Genomic DNA, 14,535 nt, shown 5'->3' with positions numbered 1-14,535 from the left:
TTAGAAGGCGGACGTCCTAACAAATAGACTATCACAGCTTATAGTAGTATGTACCATCAATCTTTTTTTTTTAATTTTTAATTTTTTTTAATTTTTTTTTTTTTTTCGATGTTATTCCCCATGCATACCCGGGGCTCCGGGCCTGTGCACGCCACTGCATCACCACCCATCGCATCTAGCGTCAGTGCCGAGGAGCCTCATAAACAGAGCCCTAAACCTATGTGACCCACCCTACGTGAAGGATGAACTAAACCAAGTCAGACAGGCCCTGGAATATAACGGTTACAATTGGCGTCAAAGTTATCGATTGGCACACAACACTTCAAGGCGAAAACCGGTGAGCGCAGAACGATCACCAGCCTACTTAACCTATGTCAAGGGTATAACGGACAAGATAGGCCATCACCTGCGTCGTAAGTTTGACATAAAGACCAGATTCCGGGCCCCTGGACAAATACGGAGTATGTTGCGCTCACCGTAAGACAGGGATCCTCTTAACGTACCCGGTGTGTATATGATTCCCTGTGAATGTGGCCATAACTATATAGGCGAGACCAGTCGGAACATCCAGACGAGAGTGATGGAACACATACGCAGCGCCAAAAATGTGGACACCAATGGGTCAGCAATAGCAGAACATATCCAAAATTCGGGTACGTCGCACTACATACGATTCGACAAGGTTTCCGTATTGTCCCGGGAAAAGTTTCTAGTACCGCGGAAGATACGGGAAGCGATCGAAATTAGTCGCCACCCGAATTTCAATCGTGACAATGGATGGATGCTACCCTCAGCGTGGAAACCGCTTTTTGATGCTAAGACAAGGGCATCAGTGGTGGGACGGGACACCATTAGCTCCGCGTGCCTGGATTTCGGTGACGGTTCCAGTGATGAAGAACAGCAGGAACTGTCGGGAGACGATCGGCAGCTTTCTCCCCCCCCCACCCCAGCCACCCTCACAACGGGCTCTACGGGCAGCGGCACGTGCGTCCCGCAGTCAAAACCGCGGCGCGTGCGCGAACGGACTCCCTTGAAAAAGGACCCCGTATGGGTTCGAAACTAGTCGGGCTAACGTCGACTACACACGTGAGTACAGCCGGGACAGATATTATTTAGAATTAACATAATAAGTATGTCTTTTGAAAATCTTATATCGCGAATATTTTTTCGGAACGAATAAACCTCGTTGATCGTTTATATGCGAAATAAGCACTCCGACTTCAACATACATACCTACACGTGTAGAAACAAAAGTTATTTTTTACTTTGTAGTGGTTTTGTAAGTCGGTTTTTTTGATATTTTTTATGAAATTACATGTAGACACAATTTACTATATTTTATTTCAAAGAAAATGGTGCTAATACCAGAGTACAAAAATATCTAACTTTAAGTCAAGAGTGAATAGGCATCTTCCATTCAAGCGCGTTTCATCGTAGGCTGCATCATCACTTGTTAGCAGGTCTGATTGCAGCCAAGTACTAGTCTATAAATTTAAAAATAATACAAACTAATCTAATTCGATAGCGAATGGATGGTATTGCCATATCCTTTTCTGCAGAAAGCATTGTTCAAAAACAAACTCATTAATTATATTAGCAATGTTGAAAACACTCACAAATTTTAGATTTTTCACCAAATACCGGTATACCATTTCACTGAGACGGCTCGTGAGAGAGGGCACGGATTGCGGAAGTATGACAGTTGACGTAAAAATCGAATTTCAACATTGCTGTCACCCTCCTGCAATCTGCACCCTATCCCATGTGTCGTCTCACTCAAGTGGTACACCTATATTGTCCTATAGCACCTATATCGGACTGATTAACCATCGTCGGCCCACTACTAAGACGGGCAGAGCGAACTAGATTGAGGAAACTCACGGTTTTGATACCGGATCGACATCTGTCAAATATTTGCTTCCTTAATCTAAGGCGAAATCACCTATTATAGTCGTTTCATAGCTACAATAATCGATTAAGGAAATAGCGTCAAATGAAGGTATCATAAACAAGTTTCCTAACCGTATGAACGGTGGCACGGGTCTTCTCTTATAATGAAAAGAGTTTAGGCTGGCCAAGTGCGGATTGGCAGACTTCATATGCTTTTGGGAACATTATGTAGAACTGTCAGGCATACGAGTTTCCTCGCGATGTTTTCCTTCACCGATAAAGCAAGTGATGGTAGAGTATTAGTGATTTATCTCGTATACAGTTCTCGCAATCCACGTGAATGACAATGGCAGTCTCACGCTGCAGTCACCGTCTCTAGCACGCCGGTTGACGACACAGTTACTCTGCCCATTGTCTTAGGTTCGATGCCATAGGGTTTTTGTCCGTTTGCTGATCGCTAGTGAAATTTGCGGAAACGACGACATACATACATGAAGGAAATCTATCGTAGATTGCAATTTTGATCGTAGTTTTTTTTGTTCGTAGATAAATAATCAAACCACTTAGCTTTCCTATCGTGCAGAACTTGATGGCGTTATGGAAGTGCATAGTATATATTTGTTGTTAGTCAAAGCTATATTAACTCGTATCTCATTCAGGTTCAGTTGCATGATAGTTAGTTAAGGTTACTTTACGATTACCGTTAAACTTTGACCGTCTATAAAAGCAAGTTAGGTTGCTCAAATCAGGGTTTGTTAACTTTAGACATTAGTAAGATGCATATTGTCCATACAAACGTATTACGCCTATTATTCTATTCTTTCTTGCTCTAGATCCATAACTAAGCCCCATATATCGATTTATCTCTCCATTATCTAATCCCTAAAACAATACATATAGTAAAGTTGTACTTATTTCGAAAGTTGTGGCCCTTAAAAAATCTCTATTTTATGGCCAATTTTGAAGCAACTTCGTGCGTAAATAAACTATATAAGAAACTAAAAAAACTGGAAAATTAACAACCTCATATCAAACTTTATTTCATAATCATATCAAATGTCTTTAGTTTGTGTAAAAAAATGTTCTTTTGCTAAAAATAGGCGTAATTCCAGTCGATTTAAAATTTTCTTTTTTCGTTTTTGACTAAATTTTTTTTATATCGCAAGCAAAATTCTTTCACCCGGCCTGTCTCGGTGTGAGGTGGGGTTAGCGGGAAAGAGTGACACGCACAAATAACGTTTTTTACGTCATCTATGGAAACAGCACTATTTTAGGCTCCACCCGCCAACGAGTTGTCGCTTCGATGAAGTAGACTCTTAACCTTAATAAAGGAGTTATGACACTGAACTGACTTCTGCAACCCATCTTGCTTTTAATTGGTGTTTAAAGTTTAACGGTTACAGTAACGTAACTCTAACCGCCTGTCATGCAACTGGACCTTAGTCCTTAATCCTACGCATAATTAAATGTTACTGTGTCACCAAAAATATCAGTAATTAGCGGACCCCTGAGGCTTCGCTCACGTGAAATTTTTTAAAATCGGTGAGGGGATGGAATTCCTCAAATACCTCAAAAACCAATTTTCATGGATATAATTGTAGGATGAAAGACTTTCATCCATACTTTCACTCCCTATTTAACCCTAGGGGTGGAGTTTTCAGAAATCCTGAAACATATTAATGTGTTCCTTCATTTTAACTGAAAGCTCGAATATCAGTTTTTAAGGATATAACTTGAAAAATGACGGACTTTCAACAAACTTTCGCGCCGTGTTGGGGTTCCCCAACTGTTCCCGCCTTTTGGGGGTGGAATAAAAAAAAAAAATTCTTAGTGTGTGCCCACGTCAAAAAAGAAACCTTAGGTAGGTGAAAATGAAAATTTCAAGTTTCTAACCCCATCGGCTAAGGCTGTGCATTGATAAATCAGGTAGTCAGTCAGGACAAATATCGTCTTATTAATATTATGTAGTCATAGAATTTTTTTTATCAATCAGATGACTGCACAAAATAGGTAACCCCTTGCAAGAATATTTTTAGAGAAGAGAAAAAACATATACCATACCTATTGCGGGTGTAATGTAATAATTATAATTAATCGTTAGGTACACTTTAAACATAGATTAGCAACTATGTTTTTGATTTGGTATGCAAAAACTTACCATTTTGCGGAAATCCTTTTCACTTTCTGGGATATCCTTTGAAACTGACCACTTTTTACAATCACTGTCACGGTTAAATTTTGCTAAAAACACAGGTCTATCATAATTGAAACAGAACAGTGGAAAAGAGGTCACTTTCCAGTTGCTCGATGAAGTATTTGCTTTGCTTAAAGTTAGGGGTCCGGTCGGCTCAGATCCATGACGGCGCGCGGGATGCGCACGCGGCTCTCGACGGCAGCGGACTGCGTGCCGCGCTGCCACCACCAGGTACTGACCTACACACGGTGGCTGCGGACGCGTCGCCGGGCTCGGTAAACAAACGGTTCACCGACCGATGAGGTGTAAATATCTTGAAAAAGTTGCTGCATCGACGCCTGCCGCTCTCTGGTCTCGCTTCATATTTGTAATTCAATATGATAACGGTTCTTAACGTCGTTCGCGCGTATGTTTCAATTCTGGGTCGTGGCCCACTACCGGAAAAGAGGTCTCTATGATTTAATGCAGTTCCCAACGACAAAACCCATATTTAATAAACGTAAATTGATTAGGCAGGCACTTATACATTATACGTGTATTAGTTTTTTCATAAACAGTTAATTTGCATACACGGAAGAGAAATTTTTTCGAACGCGCTATTCGCCGCGTATTCTTTTGATTTATTCACTTTCTTTTCGAGGTCATGTATTTATTTTATAAAACTTTTAAGTGAAAGTTAAAATGAAAATCTCTTGTACGTGATAGCGGCTATTTTAATGAATAGATATGTTTTTTATTCTTTGTTTTTACCTATTACAATTCAAGTTATTTATACTATTATTGAGTTAGGGATATAATAAATCGCGAGGAAAAATAATAGTTGGTGACTGCTAATGGGATAGGTTAATACTCAAGCGAGCGGTGTCAAATATGTTTGTGATAAATTAAATCAATATTAATAATTAATAATATCTGGCGAAAATTTTTGAAGCACAAGAAATAAGTAAAATGAGCTGGTAAAAGTGGGAAATAATTAATCTATTCTTGTAATAAAAATTTCAAGTGACTGAATTAAAAACTAAAGCGTGCAAAAAAATACTAAATGGGTGAAAACGATACTAAGTAAATAACTGCATTAAACCGGTTTAAGTTAATACATGAAGACTTTTATTTAAAAAATACGTTTTGGGATACTTTTTTGTGCTGCGGTAAAAATATTGCAATTTGTAAGGTAATATCATCTGAGATTTGTTTCTAGTTTAAGATATTATTCTTTGAAGATTATTTAAATCTATTTAAGCTGTTGGTTTTCAAACTAAAATAAAATAAAAATTGGTAAAATAAAAAAATAACAGAAAAAGTGCTCACGAAAAAAATAATTTACTAAATCACATATAGATGGTGCAGTATTTCCGCAGTGCTCTACATAAAAGTGTTAGGTAGGTATACCTTGTACGATAGTACGAACCCTTCGTGTGGGCGTCCGACTCGCACTTGACCGGTTCTACCGGTTATTAATAATTGCATCTTACTTTTGGTAAATCTAAATCCCTCCTCTGTTTTCCAAAATCTAGTTAGATTAGATTGGGTTAGGTTAGATCAGAATATAAATATTCATGTAAAATGCACTTAGGTTTTATATCGGGTAATATTCCTAACTTAGACTGTATTCCATAACCTTGTTTCCGTTATTTTTGTGAATCCTTGGTTCATGGTATTTGAAACATTATCGTTTCAGTACAAGAGTACTACATTATAATGTAAAAATAAAATAAAATAAAATATTGCAAAATTTTGAATAGGTATAATGTATGCTATATAATAGTTACATAGATAGACTTTTTCGCATAATAATTTAAACTCGGTAGCAAATTTGTATTTTCGAATCATCGTTTTCTGTATTTGTATTCGCCCTCAAGTTTTCGCACATTTCAGTATGTCAAAATCAATTTTCTTGAAACCTGAATTTATTTTTACTTTTAATACATTCCTTAAAGTTATAACCTAATTGAGATTGTTTGTAATCAGAGTGGTGGATGGTGCCCCGAATGCTCGCTCGTGTCTACTTCATCAGAAGTTGCAACTTCTGAATTGCTGTATCAAACGAGCACAAGAAGGATCTGGTGCAGCAGGGTACTCTTCGGACGAAGAGTTCTTTGACTGTTCAGAGGATGAAAGTGCGGAGGATCAGTTGCCCTGGGACCGGCCTGCAGGGCGTCTTCATCGGCTAGATAATATCACAATGAAAAATGGAGCACCCCTCTACGTTCCCCGTACACAGGTATCTTACAAAATTTTACTCCACGAAATTACAATAATAATTTATTTTTATTTTTCTTCACAATCTAATATTTATTATTTATTCAAAAAAGTTATGCAGGTGGATAAATAAATAAATATTATTTCATCGCAGGACCCAGCACCAAAAACTGAAGACCAATTAGAAGAAGACGCTGAACTTATGGTGCGTCTTGGTGATGATGCTAAAGCATCTGAACTTCGTGCCAGAATGATGAGCGCTTCCCTTCTTTCGGATATGGAAGCATTCAAAGCCGCTAATCCGGGTGCAGAATTGTGTGATTTCGTGCATTGGTATTCTCCGCGTGATTGGAAGCCGGATGAAGGTGGATCTCTAGGAGATAGAATGCTTCTGCCGGGAAATCCTTGGGTAGAAGCTTGGAACGTCGCGCGCCCCGTGCCCGCGGCGCGACAGAGGCGTCTCTTCGACGAGACCCGTGAAGCTGAGCAGGTCTTACATTTTCTGCGGTCACGCACGATAGGAGGTGTGGCCGAACTTTTGTTACCAGGTATTTTAAGAGCAGGTGCTATAAAGGCTACTGCTGAGGGCGCCCCGGCAACGAGTTCAACTATTGGTGGTGTAGATAAACGACGAACTTTTGAGGTAGCAGCGAGAGAATTATTAGAAGCTGAAAGAGAAGCTTGTCGCTTTATTTGTGTTCGTAAAGTGTTAGGTAATAGTGCTGAAGGTAAACCGCTAGATGTAGCTGGTAGATCCAGGGTTTTAAATGCGATGGGCGGTGCTTTGCCCGCGCCAGCCTTACGGGAATTTACTTTGAGGGTGAAAGATGAAGTCGGGCCGCATGTGATGCGAGCTGCTCTCTCCAATGAAATGACTATTGTAGGAGCATTTACTGAGCGCATAGTATGTTTGTAGTTATAAGTCTAAAACACGACATTTCACGCATTTCAAAATTTTATTAAGAATGTCAATTTTCAAAACTTAAGACTAATGTAAAAAAAGTTTTGTGATATCTTGTGGAATTGCTTAATTCATTTTAGATTTTTAATTTTAGAGCTTGTAGATGGAATATTGTTACCTACTATCATTTCATATTAAATATAAGTATGCAAGCTTTATCATTTAAATATTAAAGCTTTTGGAACTTAACATAGTTTTGTTAGTGCTATTTATTATTATATTTTGTTTAAAATATAGATACTTAGTAAGTTTTTGAAACAAGACACATATTTTGTATTTATTAGTCGGTAAAAGGTTTGTTGTAATAAGTATGCAGATAGTTTTGGGATCGCCTAGGCCTAAGAAAGATGTTGACTGAGTTAAAATATGTCGTCAATAATAAATAATTAGATAGATTTCAATTTTTGATTAGCCATAAATGCTAGAGTTGCTAGCTTGTTATATACAGATAATAATCTGCAATTAGGTAGTTTTGTTGGATATATTATTTGTAAGAGTTAAATGTTATAGGATGATGTTTCTAATGAGTGCAGTTATTATATACCTGTGTTTCTGTATTTATCAGCAAACTAATATAAAATGTCTCTTGTGTGAAAAAAAGATTTTCTTATAAGTTTTGAATAATAGAGATTTGACTATGCACAAGTAAACTCATTTTAGGAACAGCGCTGTTGTTGTTAATATGTAAATTTTATACAGAGATAACATGAATATTGAATATACATACGAATATTACAAGTATGCCGTTTCATTGATGCGTCCTTTAGTTGCCCTTCATCGCGTTTTCCAAAGAATCCCAAACAAACCAATTAATTGCGTGAATTACTTCAGTGTTACCATCTTAACTCTCGAAGCGAGTTAACATAATATTTCTTCCTTCTTTATTACTAAGTAGGGGGAAAAGATCAAAATATGTCGTCTTAACAGAACTAATCATCAATTTATAGGTAGGACTGGAAACTTGTAATTTTGCGTTAAGTTTTCTTTATGACGTAGACCCCACTAAGAAAAAAATTCTGAAATTCCACCCGCGTGAAATCGGGAGATAAAATCGCTTTTAAAAATTGTACCCAAAAGTTCCTTAATAAAATTCCTTCATAAATTAAGTATATTTTCTTTGAAAATAGTATTTAAGTTTATTTTGGTAATTATGTAGGTACTAGGTACATACCCACTACAAAGTACATAGTTTCTACCTTTTTGGTATACAAACGATTTTTGACCACATGCTTTAAATAGGAATATAGTTTTTGATGCCACCATTGACTTATATAATATTACTTCGTATGGACAGGGTTATTGAAAAAACAAAATGGCACCGACTCATTGGTGCTTATGCACCAATGCAACCTCAGTGACGTCTGGATTTCAAACGAGTCGTTCATTAGTATCTAAGAGGTGGCGCTGATTTATTTGGTTTCTAAACCGTGAAAAATTTTGTTCGCTTGACCATATCTTGTCATTTATATCGATGGATGCCACCTATCTCCTATTATGTATGTCAGATGGGAAGATATTGCATTCCAAATGTAAGTAGAAGAATGTCATGAATGCAGTATATTGCCATTCCCTGGAGTGAGAACGCCTGCGATGTGCAGGTAAACAAGTGATGTGGAGCTAACTGCTAAGTGAGGAAATGAAAAGCGCGATGTGGACGGGATACCTACGTGTTGCGGGCGGCGCGGCGCGGCTGGAGCACGCATGCGCGCAGACGCGAGCCGGGAGCCGACAAGCTCTCGCTCAGTGGCGCGGCGGGTCGCCTGGTCGATTTCAGGCCCTTCGAGGGACTCGCGAGAAGATACTCATTTCTTTACCTTCCTAACACATTTGTTGTATAAATTAGAACCATCACACTCGCTTCTCGTCACCTATACAAGTTTGTTCCTTAACTTCTTTAATAGTGGCGAATTATTAGTAATGCTATATAGTTAACGAGCATCGAAGACGTTGGAATGATTCATCATAAACGGATTTCTCCGATACTCGCTATCAACATAAGTTGACCCATCTAGACTGAGCGTGGCTTTAAAGTCAAACTGATATCGTTAAAGTTATTGGACACCTGTAGTGTTTGTTTGGTTCTGTGTGACTATAATAAATAATCGTAACTTACGTTAAAAAATCGGTAAATTGGTGTTTTGTGCTACTAAATGATTGAGGGATTGTTGAAGTTAGAAATGAAACTAAAATTAGTGGAGCGCAAGGTAAGCTTTTATTTGACTACCCCTTTCCTTTCTGAAATACGCGACATTGTTGAGTTTTATATTACTTTGTTATTAGGGTTCCGTACCTCAAAAAGAAAAAGGAACCCTTATAGAATCACTTCGTTGTGTCTGTCTATCGTGTCTGACAAGACGCGTCAAGGGAATCAAAACATATGAGGTACTTCCCGTTGACCTAGAACCATGAAAGCCAGGTAGCAAAGGCTTATAGCACAAGTACCTAAAGGGAAAAATCCGAAAACCGTGAATTTGAGGTTACATCACTAAAACAAGTGTTATTTCTTGTACGATGGTGCGGACCCCTCCGTGTGCGAGACGCGAGTCCGACTCGCGCTTGATCGGTTTTTTAGTAAATTGAGAACGGCTTTGTCGTAAGACATTTGAATCAAAGATAAAATTATTTGGATAGAAAATGGTTTGATGGTTGGATGTTGAATGATGAATCATGGAGAACAGTAGGTAGGTAGTTTACAGATAGGTAGGTAGCAAATATTTCGGTAGGTACAGCGGTTTTAATCTATATCCATATTATAAAAAAGTATAGTTAGGTATACTTATACCTAAACTTCACATCGTGGTTGAATTGATCCTTATCATTATAATATTAGAAGCAATAATTTTTTATAAAAGGTTTCTTTCAAATTAAAATTTTCAGGACAAACCACAAACCTAGGTAATATATAGGTTGGTATCTACTTTTTTGGACTTTCTTACTGAAATACTTATTATTCTTCATTTAAAATGAAGAATATTAATTATTTCCGGATTTTTGAAATTCTACCTCTTCACCGATTTTCAAAAACTCCACTCAAGCGAAGCTTAGATGGGTCAGTTAGTTAGGCATACTCCTACACATAGGTACCTACATTTCTTTTGCCCCGTTATATCTTGGTATATTTTCGAATTCTTCACATTGTATATTCAGTCAGATGCAAATTAGCCTATGTGTCGAGAAAACGCATTCTCAGATTCTGAATAAATATCTTAGGCGAGCCGCGAGACTAAGTCATGTGGTGCATGCAAGAATGTTAAATGGAGCGACGCCGTGTCCTCCATGTCCACTGAATGGTTCACAGACTATATGTTGTATAAATAGGCGCATCACTGTGAACACTCGGCTGGACACTTACAGGGATATCTACAAATTTCATGATCAAACATTTGGTATTTATAATTATTATACCTATCATACCTACCAAACATACCTTACTCGAGAAATGATCACCCAAGTGAACAAAGTGGACAATAAGTATTCGTGCCTACCTAATCGAATATAGACTAGTGACTAAATCGACAAAACTTCTCCACAAAATATTGTTTAAAAGTTCGTAAAAAGTACCTACCTACCTCTGAATATTATGTTGTATGAGTAATTTAGGTGGCTGTTTTTACGTAAAGACAAAGAAGCTGTTTGCGAGAGTAGTCGGAGTGGGGAGCGCCAGTGAAAGAGCCCTTCGAGTTGTTGATAAACACTCTCAAGGGGTTTTGAAGAGCGCTCTGCTCTCTTGGGTTGCGCTCGACTTATTCCGAGACTTTTCACCAGCTCTTTTATCTAGAGGCTTCTGTGGGAGTTACTAATTAATTTGACTATTCAAAGCTGAATAAATAGAGCGTCAGATTTATTATAAGCACTTAGTCAAATAAATAAACAAGTTATAGGTAATTGCCAGGGTTCCGTACCCGAAGGGTGCCAACGGGACCCTATTATTAAAAATAGAGTCTTCGCTGTCCGTCCATCCGTCCGTTCGTCCGCCTGTCTGTCAGTGGGCTCAATCTCGTAAACCGTAGTCCGTAATGGGTAGAGTTGAAATTTTCACAAAATGTGTATTTTTATTGCCGCTATCACAACAAATAATAAGAATTTCAAAATAACCAATATGAAAATTAAAAAAATTAAAAAGTGTAATTTCTTGTATGATGGTACGGAACCCTTCGTGTGCGAATCCGAGACCGCATTGACCGATTTTTTATATACATTCTTTAATTATACAGTAAAAGTAACTTTGCAAAATGACGTCTTCCGTGAAAGAATCGCACACAGCATTAACAATTTTTCTATGTACACCAATGACATTCTAGAATGTCATTGATGTACACTGAGCGTACAAAACCCATTTTGTCTGAGCAGGGTGCAACAATGAAAGAGTAAACGCTGGTGAATGGTCTTTGCCGAATCTCGCTTCTAATGAGGATGATAACGAATCCAAATAGGGCACGATAACTAACGAGAAGCTGCTTTAAGATTTGCCCTATGTTGTTGGCGGCTTGCTGTTCTAGGTAAACGCTGCTCAAGGTTCTCAAAGCCGTATCAATTTCTTCAACTGATTTGATCAAATTTTCACTCCCTTCTTCCGCGGAACGCCTGTGTTCTACAACTGCAGTGGTATGATTTGTATAATATGTTCTGCACATCTTATTATGTTGAGCGTTTTAGACTGTAATATATTATTTGCGACGGGTTGCAGTTACTGTGTATTTGTCTATAATACACAGAGCAAATGTAAATGTGGTTTGGTTGACAGCGGATAACAACTGGAAAGCTCTCTTTCTTAACTTTTATTGACTAAAGTCACCTAAAGTAGACAGTTAGAGGAACGTCCCCTGTCCCCTGGGTACGCCCATGGCTAGTACTTTAAATTTGGCTAGTACTTTATTACACTGTCTTAATCTGAGGTTATTACTTAGTTTAAATCTGAAATGAAAACTAAATTAACTTGAACTATTACGATCGTAGTGAGGCTTCCTGGTTTTTTCTCCTACATAATATCGATACCGATCTCTTTTGAGTGTTCTTATTGGTCACGCGTCGTCGCGGGAGCACGGCGACACGAGGGGGGGGGGGGGGGGGACCATCGCGCGATCTTATTAGGACCCCTCTATTAGATCATCGTACGGACGTACGACCATTTCCATCGTACGACGAAAACGTATCGTACTATCGCACGATCGTTGCCAATTAGGACGACGCGACGTTTCAGTCTTCATTGAGATATGCTGGCAGAGGAATAATGAGCAATGTCGCAACCATCAAAATATATAACAAAATATGACTTTCATCCTTCTTTCATCACTTAAAGCTAGAGTTGAGCTCATAAATATCCGTAATTCATTTTCTATACAAAAGGATCACCAGTGAAAATTATTGCGATAACGTTTACTAAACAACGCCCCGTCACTCTGGCCCCGTACCTAAATGTTAATATTACGAGGCCAAATTATGTCTGTTTACTCGCTCCGCTTCTAGCTTGTCTGAAATATATCCCCTGCTTTTCATATCATGTAAACATTGCACTGACAAATATTGCTCCTTAGCTACACTGCCCAAACTGTTCTTACATAAACATATTAAACTGATATGTATAGTTGGGGATCTCTCATCTCTGGCCTGTAAAGTAATAGGTTTATTTTCAGTTACTGCTGCGTGGAGCTAAAAGCTTTAGCCCAGCTGAAGCTTTTAGGTGATGAACTTACGATTCCTAATGATACACCTATTATTATTATTCTATAAGCTTATGTAACTAAATACGTATCTATATATTAGCTGCATAACTTAAGTAATCATTTCAACCGCATCACACATTCTACCTAAATACTTAGATACCTATGAGATTTCATGATGTAAGTAGTATATCAGTTTCTTTTACGATCAATCGAGACGTGTTTCTCAAGAAACCTATTTTTTTTAATATATAGTATCAACTACAATTTACATAAACTACTTTTTTAGAAGCGGAGTGAAAGCAATGCGGCGATAACCTAGTGATGACGTCGAGTTATGTGTATTTTATTATATCAAGTATTACATGCTTTAACGTGAAGGAAAACATCGCGAGGAAGCCTCCATGCCTGAGAGTTCCCCATAATGTTCTCAAAGGCGTGTGAAGTCTGCCAATCTGCACTTGGCATAGACTAAGTATATCGATGGCAAGTGGCCAGCGTGGTAACGTATGGCCAAACCCTTCTCTTTCTGGGAGAGGACTCGTGCAGTGCAGTAGTAAGTCGGAGATGGGTTGATAATGCACTTCTCTAGAAGTTTAGATCTGCGTCTAAACTTCTAGGCTGTATTTTATTTCAAACAATTTAGAGATCATTAGAAAATTGTAATGAGCTACCCGTTTGAAGCCGGGGCGGTTCGCTAGTAATATATAAAAGGAAAAGCTGACTAATTGATTGACAGATCTTTCAACGCACAGCTCAAACTACTGGACGTATCGGGTTGTTTGGCATGCAGAATGCAGATAGCTATTATGACGTAGACATCCGCTAAGAAAGGATTTTTGAAAATTCAACCTTGAAGGGGAAACAGGGGTTTGAAATTCGTGTAGTCCACGAGGATGAAGTCGCGGGCATAAGCTAGTTGAGTCTATAAACACATTTTTAAGGGCAGAAATTTCATTCAGCGCTTCCGATTGTATCGGGAAAACTTGTTAGTCATTTAAAAATCGATTCTATTGATTCTATTTGTTTTCTAATTCCCCACTTGAACAATGCTGTCCATGTGCGCTCGTATTGCGGAAACGATTGTTGGATGTCGGCCAAGGCGAGGTGGAATAGTTGTTCACTGTTCGAATTGCGCAAACAAACAAATTGCGGGATTTTTTCGCACAGGCGTTTTTTGTTCCTTATTTATTTTATTGGTAGTTGGTATTTTGGCAGTAATTTTCCCTATTACTTTACGATTATTCTTGAGTCTTGACATTGAATTAAACGTACAAAATACTCGTAAATTTGCTTACGATGTTTTCTTCAGCGTAAAGTGAGTAAACTCCCGTCGTCGGACAGCTTTATCACACTTTTACAGGGCGCTTCCTTAGAAGCTAGCGAGCGAAGCGAGGTCTCTGTCTATTTGAGTGAAATTGCACTTGTCCGTCCGTCTGTTATAGGCTCACAACTTCTGAATTACTGAAATTAATTACTTACTTAAAATTTAAACGTAATATGAAAACTGGCCTTCAGCCGAATAAAGCATTAAAAAATCGGCCAAGTGCGAGTTAGGCTCGCGCACTGAGGGTTCCGTACTGCAGTCGTATTTATTCGACATTTTGAACGATAAATCAAAAACTATAATG

At 38.3% G+C, this 14,535-nt stretch overlaps 1 protein-coding gene across 3 annotated transcripts in view; it reads left to right on the top strand.

Annotated features, from left to right (window-relative positions):
* The window catches only part of smog (G-protein coupled receptor 158 smog), a 79,959-nt gene that overhangs the window by 31,900 nt on the left and 33,524 nt on the right, over positions 1 to 14,535 (top strand). For 2 of the 3 annotated variants that reach the window (XM_069498613.1, XM_034984316.2), the window contains exon 1: positions 8,857 to 9,448. The exons of the other annotated variant lie outside the window; for it this stretch is intronic. The gene's annotated coding sequence lies outside the window, so the exon portion shown is untranslated. Of the gene's footprint in view, positions 1 to 8,856; positions 9,449 to 14,535 lie in introns of those variants that run through there. 3 annotated transcript variants of the gene reach the window in all.

Source organism: Maniola hyperantus, chromosome 1 (genome assembly GCF_902806685.2).
Source record: "Maniola hyperantus chromosome 1, iAphHyp1.2, whole genome shotgun sequence".
NCBI classification, from domain to species: Eukaryota; Metazoa; Arthropoda; class Insecta; order Lepidoptera; family Nymphalidae; genus Maniola; species Maniola hyperantus.
The sequence above is the reverse complement of the archived record's forward strand: the minus strand, read 5'-3'. Positions and strand labels throughout refer to the sequence as shown.